Here is an 11,327-nt window from a genome sequence, read left to right on the forward strand (position 1 = left end):
GGGTAGTTAAGGGCCTAATAAAATAGCATTCGGGCAATTTTCAGCCCAACCAATGTTACATACCCCATTAGGAGACCTTAAGGAACAGCGCCAAAACAGAAACAGTTGAGAGTTTTTGAAAATTATAAAAAAAAATATTAAGCACAAAAATAATTTGCATTTCGAATCCATCGAGAGAGCAAGATTCAATCCATGTTAATAAGAGATTAAAACGTTTTTTTCCGAATACTTTTTAATTCTAGAGTAGAGAACTTAATTCTTAAAATATAATGTACAAAATGAGCCATACACACAATAAAAGTAAAATAAAGATCAAGATATTATCTATCAATACACAGATAATAACAGAGAAAAATATACGTACCCACCATTGGCAAAGGTCATATGTGGTAATCGCACAGTAAGTCAGATGTCTTTTAAATTACTTATTATATAATAGTTTTAAGGGGATAAGGGTGTGTGTGTGTATGTGTTATAGTGTGTGTGTATATATAGAATTTAGTGTGTGTCGGTGTGTGTGTGTGTGTGTGTGTGTGTGTGTGTGTGTGTGTGTGTGTGTGTGGGGGGTTGATCAGTAAGTGAACATTGGGGAAGGCCTGAAACTTTTCATGCAGTTTGTTCTGTTTGTATCCAAGTTGTAAATCTAGTTAAGATTACAATAAAATGACATTACTGTACATTGATTTAGCAGATGCTTCCGTACAAAGTGACTAGCTATAAGACTTAATATAATATTATTTACACCTGTAACTCAGACAACAGTACGTCCACAATCATTATAATATGTCGGCACAAAACAAAAAACGTTTTATTTCTGCTTTTACTGTCAAATAGAAAACCCTGTGTACAGCAGCAGGTTTTGCTTCACATTGTGTAAACTAGCTGTGCCCGTTGAAAATGTGCCTGTTTGGGCGTGACCTCTAGCTCACCCATTGGTTTGTGGCTGTGGCTGGTTTGTTGGCTTCACTGCCGTTTTGAAGCCAGCACTTTGCATTTTTTGCGGTCTCCATTTTGGAGCCAGATGTGACCATATTTGGACAAAACGCAAAGCTCGAGAGAATGTTGTGTTAAGCCAGTGTTGTATATGTCATCTGCATTTAATGTGTTTAGCTGCTGCCTCCGTCCACAGCAGGACATTGCTTAGCTTCCGTGTCGGTTCTCCTGCCTGCTTCTTCAAACTCGGGGCGTGCCGACCGCAATCTACTGTAGCTAATACACTGTCTATGGAAAGGTAGCTCATACAACCACACTTCTAAACATCTGAACTATCCATTTATTATGAAACAGTGTAAGCATAGCTTGAACAACTCAAAAACAGGACTTTATACCTTGTTTTTGAGTCGTTTGTGGATGAGTGGTAGCACTAGTTGTACAGAAGAGATATCTTTTCAGATGATTCCTGAATGTCTTGTCTCGTAGCCCATAAACCACCGGACTGATGAGTCGAGGCAGTACCTGAATAAATATCGAGGCAGTGAAGCGAATGGCCATCATCTTGTTTGGTAACAAGTATGTCAGACCCTGTATTATGAGATGATAAACGTAGGTGAGCATACACAGCAGCAGCTGGAAGCCGTGGAGGAGGACAGTGTTCCTTGCTTTCTTGGCATCTGTGGCAGCTGCCTTTGCAGCGAACAAGATCCTGAAGTATGTATAGAAAAGAGTGAGAAAAACAATGACCATACACACTGAGTTGGAAACATCTCTCTTCACTGTCAGATTAGGGTCTCTAAAAACATTGTCTCTGAGACAAAAAAACTCTGGAACGAAAGAATTCCAGGGATTCTGTTGCCAAGGCTACAAATAAATCTGGTAGGATCGAGAGTATACTTATCGCCCAAATCAGGCCGATCACAACATACGTTTTCCTGATTGTACATATCTGGGTGTGGCGGAGAGGGGAGCATACGGCGATATAACTCTACTGCCATAAATGCTAGTGTTAGTGGATTGTTTAGACTTGCAATTGTAGCAATCATTACCAGAACGATACATAGAGAGACGTTAAGAGTGTACACAATGTAACTCTGGACCTGAAGGAGGGTAAACAGACTCAGCAGGATATCGTTGATCACCAGGTGGATGTACAGGATGTAGCGAGGGTTCACATTGAAAACCTGCAGGGGAGGACACAAGTGATTAGGAAACAAAGGGAAAGAGTAGAAACTGTACCAATTTTTGTATTAGAATAATTGTATTCGAATAAAAATGGTTGTATGTAGGCTCTCTGCAGAATCAGAATCAGAAAAGCTTTATTGCCAAGTACATTTTTTACACATACAAGGAATTTGTTTTGGTGTCGTAGGTGCATGTCACACATTATCTAAAATAAGTTAAACAAACAGGTTAACAGAACAGACAATATAAGTATAAATATATAAATATATGTGTATATATACACACACAGGATGTAATAAAATAAGAGTAACAATAAAGATAAAAAGAGCAGATTAAGTACAGTGGCATGTAGAGCCAGAGGTGGGTGTGGAGAGAGTCAGAGTGGTTTCCGGGCCTTGTTAATAAGGCTAGTGGCGGAGGGGAAAAAGCTGTCCTTGTGACGTGAGGTTTTGGTCCTGATGGACCTCAGCGTCCTGCCAGAGGGGAGTGGCTCAAAGAGTTTGTGTCCGGGGTGGGAGGGGTCAGCCACAATCTTTCCTGCACGCTTCAGAGTCCTGGTGGCATAAAGGTCCTGGAGTGGCGGGAGATTGCAGCCAATCACCTTCTCAGCTGACCGAATGACACGCTGCAGTCTGCCCTTGTCCTTGGCAGTGGCAGCAGCGTACCAGATGGTGGACAAAGGTCAGGGCAACGGGTCTGAAGTCATTAAGTCCTGTGGTCCTTGGCTTCTTGGGAACGGGGACGATTGTTGAGGACTTGAAGTGGCATGTCTCCAGCGAGGTGTTGAAAATGTCTGTGAACACTGGAGACAGCTGGTCAGCACAGTGCTTCAAGATGGATGGGGAGAAAGCATCCGGTCCAGGTTCTGTCTCCTGAACAGTCTGTTGATGTCTTCCTCATTGATGGAGAGAGTCGTCACTGAGGTGGGTGGGGAGTTGGAGGGGGGGACCTTTAAGGTGGGGGAGGTGGAGGAGATGCACTGTAGCTGTAGCTGTTGGGAGGTGTCGCGGGGGATGGAATCAGGGAAGACCCTTTGTTGGGAGGTGTTGAGGGGGATGGTTACAGGACCGACCCTTTGTCCATCAAAGCGACAGTAGAACTCATTGAGGTCGTTGGCTAGGCGTTGGTCGTTGGTGGAGTGGGAGACTTTAGGCTTGAAGCTGGTGATCTGTTTAAGCCCTCTCCAGACAGAAGCAGAGTTGTTTGCTGAGAACTGGTTTTGGAGTTTCTCAGAGTACCGTTGTTTAGCCTCTTTCACCGCCTTGCTAAACTTGTACTTTGCTACTTTAAGTCTGTTTTTGTCTCCACTCCTGAACGCCTCTGCCTTGTCCAACCTTAGCCTTCTGAGTTTGGCTGTGAACCAGGGTTTGTCATTGTTGAAACTCACCCTGGTGCACGATGGAACACAGCAGTCCTCACAGAAGCTGATGTATGACGTCACAGCCTCTGTGTACTCATCCAGACTGTTGGTAGCAGTACTGTACACATCCCAGTCAGTAGAGTCCAAGCACGTCTGGAGATCCTCCACAGCTACACTGGTCCACTTCCTTGATGTCCTCACTACAGGTTTGCAGAGCTTTAGTTTCTGCCTGTAGGAGGGGATCAGGTGAACCATGACGTGGTCAGAGAGTCCCAGTGCAGCACGGGGGACTGCGTGATAAGCATCCCTGACTGTGGTGTAACAGTGATCCAGAATGTTCTCCTCTCTGGTCAGGCATTTAATATGCTGTCTGTATTTAGGTAGTACATGAGTGAGGTTTCCTTTGTTAAAGTCACGAAGGACAATAACTAGGGAGTCCGGGTTGGTCCCCTCCACACATAGTATCTGGTCGGCGAGCATGCGCTGGGCGACCTGCACGTTGGCCTGCGGCGGGATGTAAACACCGACCAGAATGAATGAATGGAACTCACGGGGTGAATAAAAAGGCTTACAGTTTATGATGTAAGATTCCAGGTCAGGAGAACAATACTGCTGGATCACTGTCACGTCGTCACACCAACCGCTATTGATGTAGAAACAGATTCCTCCACCTTTAGTTTTGCCGGATAGGTCCGGTCCGAATCAACGCTTTAGCCTTCGTAAGTGACCTACGCCGTTGTTAGGATTTATACTTCTGCAGTGGTGTGTCTGTCGATCTAACGTACATCTCTTTAAGAGTATAGCAGAGCCGATGTGTGTGCATGAGGAGTGTGAGGTAGAGTGAGTGAGAGAGTGATGGGTATTGGCTTTGGAGCGAGTACCGACTCTGGCGGTGGAGACAGAGAAACAAAGTGTCTCCCCTGCAAGTCTGACCACGGTCGGAAAGCTGTAGCAGGAGAAGTTAAATCTCTCTTCGATTCTATGTTGTTCACGGAGAAAGAGAACCCGAATGAGTAGGTGCAAAATATGGCTGCATCTAACGATTATTTTCTTTGTCGATTAATCTGTTGATTATTTTCTCGATTAATCGATTAGTTGCTTGGTCTATTAAATGTCAGAAAATGGTGAAAAATGTCAATCAGTGTTTTCCAAAGCCCAAGATGACCTCTTCAAATGTCTCATTTTGTCCACGACTTAAACAAATTCAATTTACTATCACAGATGAGAGAAGAAACTAGAACATTTAAGGAGCTGGAATCAGATAATTTTACTTTTTTTCATAAAAATGACTCAAACTGGTTAATCAATTATCAAAATAGTTGGTGATAAATTTAATAGTTGACAACTAATCGATTAATTAATTAATCTTTGCAGCTTTAGTGCAAATATGCGATGCTAGCCAATGGCCATGGCCAAACAGACCAATCGCATTTGATGTGTTCTGTGTGACGTGTAGTTAAATATTTTGGGAGGAAAACGTCAGGCTACTCCGTACCTACGGGGTAGATTCAACGCAGAACCATAAATCAGACTTAAAGCCCAGTTCAACGAAAGAGTCATATTGAGACAAGTATTGTCAATGCTCTGGTCTGCAACGTTCTGAAACCTGCCAGTTTACACCAACCCGAGCAACGACTCTCATTGTGCATCGTGCATTCATTCTAACTTCCAACTTTTCATCCTTTTTTGTAGCTTGATTTATCATTTTTAAATATGACTGAGGATAACATTAGTGGTAGTGAGATACTTGATACAGTTGCATTTCTAGTAGTGATGAAAAAGAGAAAACCTTTGATTTCTCTGATTCTGATTGGCTTTGTTCTTACGCCACTCCCTCTCTTTAAGGTTCCATGACATGGTGCTCTTTGGATGCTTTTATATAGACCTTAGTGGTCCCCTAATACTGTAAGTATTAGGTCTCTTTCCCAAAATAAAAGCCTTGGTGCAGAATTACAGCCACTAGAGCCAGTCCCACAATGAGCTTTCCTTAGGATCTGCCATTTCTGTGTCTGTAGCTATTGAGGAGGAGAGAGGGGGGGCAAGGTGGAGGGTGGGGATGTGGCCTTGACCAACTGCCACTTTGCTTGTTTGAAAGCTATGATGTCTCTCTCTCATGGGTGGGCCAAATTCTCTGGGCGGGGAAAGGAGAGAAAGGGAAGGTAACCTTGCTCCTTATGACCTCATAAGGAGGAGATTCCAGATTGGCCCATCTGAGCTTTCATTTTCTCAAAGGCATAGCAGGATACCCAGGGCTCGGTTTATACCTATCACCATTTCTAGCCACTGGGGGACCATAGCCAGGCTGGGGGAACTCATATTAATGTTAAAAAACCTCAAAGTGAAATTTTCATTCCATGGGACCTTTAATTCATTATTGTTAAAACAGTTATATTGTATATATTTGTTGTTAGCGTTTCTTTTACATTTTTTGTTTATTTCCTTTATCATGTTTATGTATGCACCATACACCAAGGCAAATACCTTTTTAAAATACCTACTTGGCAATAAATCCTTTTCTGATTTCGATGGGATGCAATTAATTTTAACTTGGTACATACATGCAAAATGGATTTCTAGAAATAGACGAGACTCATACCTGATGTTTTGAGAATGTGTACACCAGGGTACTGTTGACATAGTTGATGGAGAGGCAGAGAACCACAGTAATCCCATTCTTGATTATAGCTGTGTTTAAAGTTTCCTGATACACATCTGTTGTGAAATTACTGCCAGTATTTGAGAGGTTCATGAGTCGACTGTCCAAATCTGTTTCACCAGAAAACTGTTGGTTACTTTACAGCTGAAGAGAAAATAGTAATAGATTATTATTGATCAGAAAGTCGACATCTTTGCCAGACACAAATCAACAGCTAGAAAGTAGCTTCTCATATGAATACAAAGCTTTAAAATGTTATGGGAAAAAATATTACATTCAGACTCATATAGGCCATGAAGAGTAAATTTAATTTGAATAAATGTCACTTGCACCATGTATTTATCAACAGCACTCAGTTTTAGTTTAGGTATTTACATTTGTATGCATGCAGTTAACTTTAACTTACACTTCTTTTTTGTCGACTAATCCATTAGTTGATTTAATCGACAGATCTATAAAACTGAGTTTGTCCACAAAGAATCATGTAAGTCTCAGCTTTACATCTTTGTCTACCAGAGATGAGTTTATAAGTAGAGCTGGACATCACCAATGATTTAGTTGATGAAAGAGATTCTCAGAAAATTTCTGCTGTAAATATACAAGCATACTTTATAATGCACCAGTTAATATTTACATTAAGAATTGACCCTCAAAAAGTTAGTTTGAAGTATTGTTTACTTAACAGGACTAACTTGACAGTCATTGAAAGGCATATATTAAAATATTGATTTCTGGATTTTCTGAATTGATATCAGATCACCCAAACAAATGAATATTTTAACCCAGCCCTACTCATAAGTGCCTTGGTATTGAATCATTCAGCATGAAAAAAATCTTAAAACTGACTAATTGACTGAAGATAACTTTTTGTCGACTAAGAGGTGGCAGTCCTAGTGAAGACACATAATTACATTTCCACTCTGGATTCAGTATTTTCCTGTTACAGAAGTATTTCTAATTCTCCTTGTGTCCATTACAAACCGGATAAACCGTTTGAGCTGTTATAAAACAGCTGTGAATTTAATTAAAATAAATTAAATACTTGACGTAAACCTGCTATTTTTCATCAATGCACTCAAAATCTGAGCTACAATAGACAATTTTTATAGGAGACACTTGGAAATGTTAGAGTAAAACAAAAACACAGCTGTAAATAATGCAAGAAATAATAAGTGCTTCAGTTTCAGGTTCCTGGTTCTGTTCATGCTGACTCACTTTCACACTGTCATAACTTACTGGGACACAGAACAAAGCCATAATAGAGGTTATTAGTAACACCTGGAGTTTTCCTAATAGGTCAAAGACAAGTCAAACAGTCTACTGAAGAAGGCACATCCCATAAACCTTTTTGTCAATCAGACATTGTATGAATCCATAAAATACATGATTGACATTTATGAAGTTAATTTTAAGCAGCAATACAAATGTGACAATTAAAATTAGTGCTGGCTCTGTTTCATCTGAAATGCAGTTATTAATTACTTTTTTAGTAAGTATATGTATAGTGTAACAATTATGGCTGTTCGAAAAATCAATTTTCTGATTTAAATCGATCTTTACCGATTTCAATTAATAATAGATCTTCGGCTTTAGGTCTATGTCTCTGCATCACACCCTCTGCTCTTAAGAAAGCACTTGTACTAATTGTTTTCTGTGTCTATGTAACTGCTTTAGGGTAAATTCTTAACAACATTAAACATGTAATAATGCAACAGGTTAAATGTTTCCTCGTACAATTTTAAGCATTAGTTTTCTGAGAATCTCCTTCATGTTCGCAAAATTGGTCTGTAATTGAAATATTCCTGACCGAATCGATATAGAATCAAATCGGAAAAGAAATCGTCTTAATGTTATATATATATATATACTTTACGTTTTGAAGCCATCAAGAGAGCAAGATTCAAACCATGTTAATGAGAAACATTAAAATTGTTTAATTCTACAGTAGAGAACATCTTTTTTCAAGTCTAATATACAAGATGAGCCATACACACACAAAGTAGTAGTGCAATGAAAATCAAGATATTGTCTCTTAATACACAGATAATAAAACAGAAGAAATAATATGTACCCACCTTGGCAAAGGTCATATGTGGCAATCGCACAGTTAGTCAGACGTCTTTTGAAATTACCTATATATAGAAGTTAAATGCAAATGTCATGGGATCGTGTGTGTGTGTGTGTGTGTCTCTGTGTGTGTGTGTGTGTGTGTGTGTGTGTGTGTGTGTGTGTGATCAGTAAGTGAACATTAGGGTAGGCCTAAAACATTTCATGCCGTTTGTGCAGTATGTTTCATAAGTTTTGTTTCCAAGTTGTATATTCTAGTTGAATTCACAATAAAATAACATTACTGTACACTGATTTGTCAGATGTGATCTGTACAAAGTGACTTCCCATAAGTAGGGTTGGGTACTCGCATCTGAACCAATATCAGTACCGGTACCGGTACCGGTACCTTAAATTCAGTTCCCAGTATCCAACGGTACTTTTTTCGATACTTTCCCTCTGTAATTACGAAAACATTATTTCAGTTGTAAAAATAATTCCAAACCTCTTTATCATATTTACTTAGAACATTATGTTATTTATTTAGAATATTTTACACTGACAGAATTGAAATAAATATAAAATACCTCCCTCTCTCCTCCCAAACCCATCTCTATAAACTATTAAATTGAATATTTATTCAACTTTTTATATTCATCATTTTAATTGCTCTTTAATGTGTCATGTCAAGCACTTTGAATTCCCTTGTTGCTGAAAGGTGCTGTAGAAATAAAGTTGCCTTGCCTTACAACCTCAGCATGTCAGTCAGTCCCCAGCAGTGTTGGTCATCTTACTTTAAAAAAATATTTAGCTAGTTACAAATTACTTCTCCCAAAAAGTAATTGAGTTAGTAACTCAGTTACAACATTGTAAAAGTAATTAGTTACTCAGCAAAGTAACTGTGACGTTATTTTTTATGTTCTATAACGCTATTATGTTCTATAACATCTTTAACGTCAAAGCTTCATAAGATTCGAGTTGCTTGAGACAGACGTGAATAAAGTCTTTTTTTTCCTGGGCATAGCGTGCATGTTACATAAACATTCTTGCCTTTAAAGGGAAATTTCACCGCTGGAAAGCTGAATATATCTTTAAATTGGGTCACTATTGTAGTAGAAATGTGAAAAGAAAATTGAAATTGATGCCTTCTAGGCCGAGATAAGCCAGAAAATGTGTTTTTGGCTCATATGGATGAAAGACACCAAATCCCAGAATGCACTTGCTTTGCTGCTGTATGAGGCCACTCCCAAGCCACGCTTACCCTTTACAGACAGACAGTGAGATGATCAACTCAACAAGTGTGTTTTATTGTCATTTCAACCATATACACGAAAAAACGTTTCACCGTGGCTCAAGTGGTGTTACACATTTAAAACATGCTTTTTTTTGGCCACAGCTGATACATTATCCGGACTTCTTTCAGCGGATTGATTGATAGCTCCAGAGTGAACAGAACTGTGTCCATGGCAACGCTCTGCTATGCATGGCAATGGTGTGTTATCCTTAGCAACGGTCTGTTATCAAGAAATAACAGACCGCATTCTACATTAGAATTCAACCAAGACATGTAATAAAAGAAGGCTAACACATAGCTACTAGCATTAGCTCTTGGTGGGCTGTGGTATAGACATCGAGTATAAACACAGCCGTACATTTGCGTGGGATGTAGCTAGAATTGTCGGCATTTTACAGTCACAAACTCCACCAGCAGTTAGCAGTTAGTTGGATACAAATCACCCCATTTCTGCAACAGGCAGTCCGGGGTAACACAGCCCACCTCCACTAGTAGTCTTACCCGGTGACAGCAGGCTGGATTGTCCACAGCAATATTTCCACAACAACAAAAACACAGCACAGCAGTCTCTGAACTCGCGTTGGGAGTTTCGTTGAAGTTGGATGTAGTCCAGTTTGTTTAATGAGCGGACACTTGCAAGCAGGATTGGTGAACAGATGGCTGGCTAGCGTTAGCTTTCCACCGGCACACTTGTTCAAGGCTCCCCGCTGATGAGGTCACTTTACCAGCCATAGGAATCGAACGCAACGACGGCGGGTCTCCGTGGCAGGCAAAGCTTGGTAGTGTGTGGAGGGTTATGCCTGTAATAAAGTGTCCTGCATATTCTCCGATGTGTTCCAATGATATATTTTTCTCCGATAGGTAAAGGGGGGGGGGGTGTTATTTTTTTTTTTTTTTTTTAATCGTTTTTCAAGATGGCTGACACACGTTTTTTCCTCGGCAATCTCCGGAAAAAGCCGACAGTCCAACCCCCTTTGGGCTATGCGGAAGTGGCTCCTAATACAGGCTGTAGTCTTTTGCCTCTGGGCAAAAAAACCTCAGATGATGCAAAAATCGTCATTTTCCCCTCTCAGGGGGACATGAGGGAGGGAAGCATGGTCATTCAAAAATACTACCAGGTTTCTACTGATACAAAGCTTAATGCTAATCAGTGAAGTTTCCCTTTAATTTCAATTTGGACTTCCAGTTCGAGAACGCTACCTTTGAATTTCCCTGGATCGTCTCCATTGTTGCTGTCTTGAGTTTAGTGGTAGTCAGAGTGTGCAGTGAGACAGCGTGAGCAGGGCATCCGCCCACCCAGCCAATCATCCTCACATTTGCAACGGTGTCATCATCCCCACCACTGCTCTCTCCAGGTAGGGGATGTGTAGCGAAAGCCACCTCGCGCTTTCAAATAACAAAATTGTAGTAACGCGCCACTTTACATTCTCAGTAACGATAATGTAAAAATAACGCTGTTAGTAACGCCGTTATACTTAAACGCTGTTACTCACAACACTGGTCCCCAGGGCATAGAAACCACTGTTGTGCCTGCTTGTCTCACAGGAAGTCAACAGCACAGCGACTGCTTTCAACTCACCATTAATATCATATCACAGTGAAAGGTGTTTGCGTGAAGTTTTGAAAAACTGTAACCACACTTGAAACCACATCGGCATCGCCGTGACTCACTGTGACTTCAACAAAACTGCAGAGCCGAAGTAGTTTGCTCCGTCCGCACCTCTGCAGCGCTGTGTGTGTCGGAGTCTCGCTCTTCGTCAACATGCAGAGAGGACAGATAAGTTTGCGCTTACTCAGTGTCAGGTACCGAAATTTGGCACCGTTTGATTTTATGTGAACCAATACTCGGTAAT

At 40.6% G+C, this 11,327-nt stretch overlaps 1 pseudogene; it reads right to left on the reverse strand.

Moving 5' to 3' along the window:
- Positions 1-1,308: 1,308 nt before the first annotated feature.
- Positions 1,309-6,227, reverse strand: LOC120557108 (annotated as a pseudogene).
- Positions 6,228-11,327: the final 5,100 nt, after the last annotated feature.

The sequence above is a fragment of the Perca fluviatilis genome, chromosome 4 (genome assembly GCF_010015445.1).
Source record: "Perca fluviatilis chromosome 4, GENO_Pfluv_1.0, whole genome shotgun sequence".
In the NCBI taxonomy this organism is placed as follows: Eukaryota; Metazoa; Chordata; class Actinopteri; order Perciformes; family Percidae; genus Perca; species Perca fluviatilis.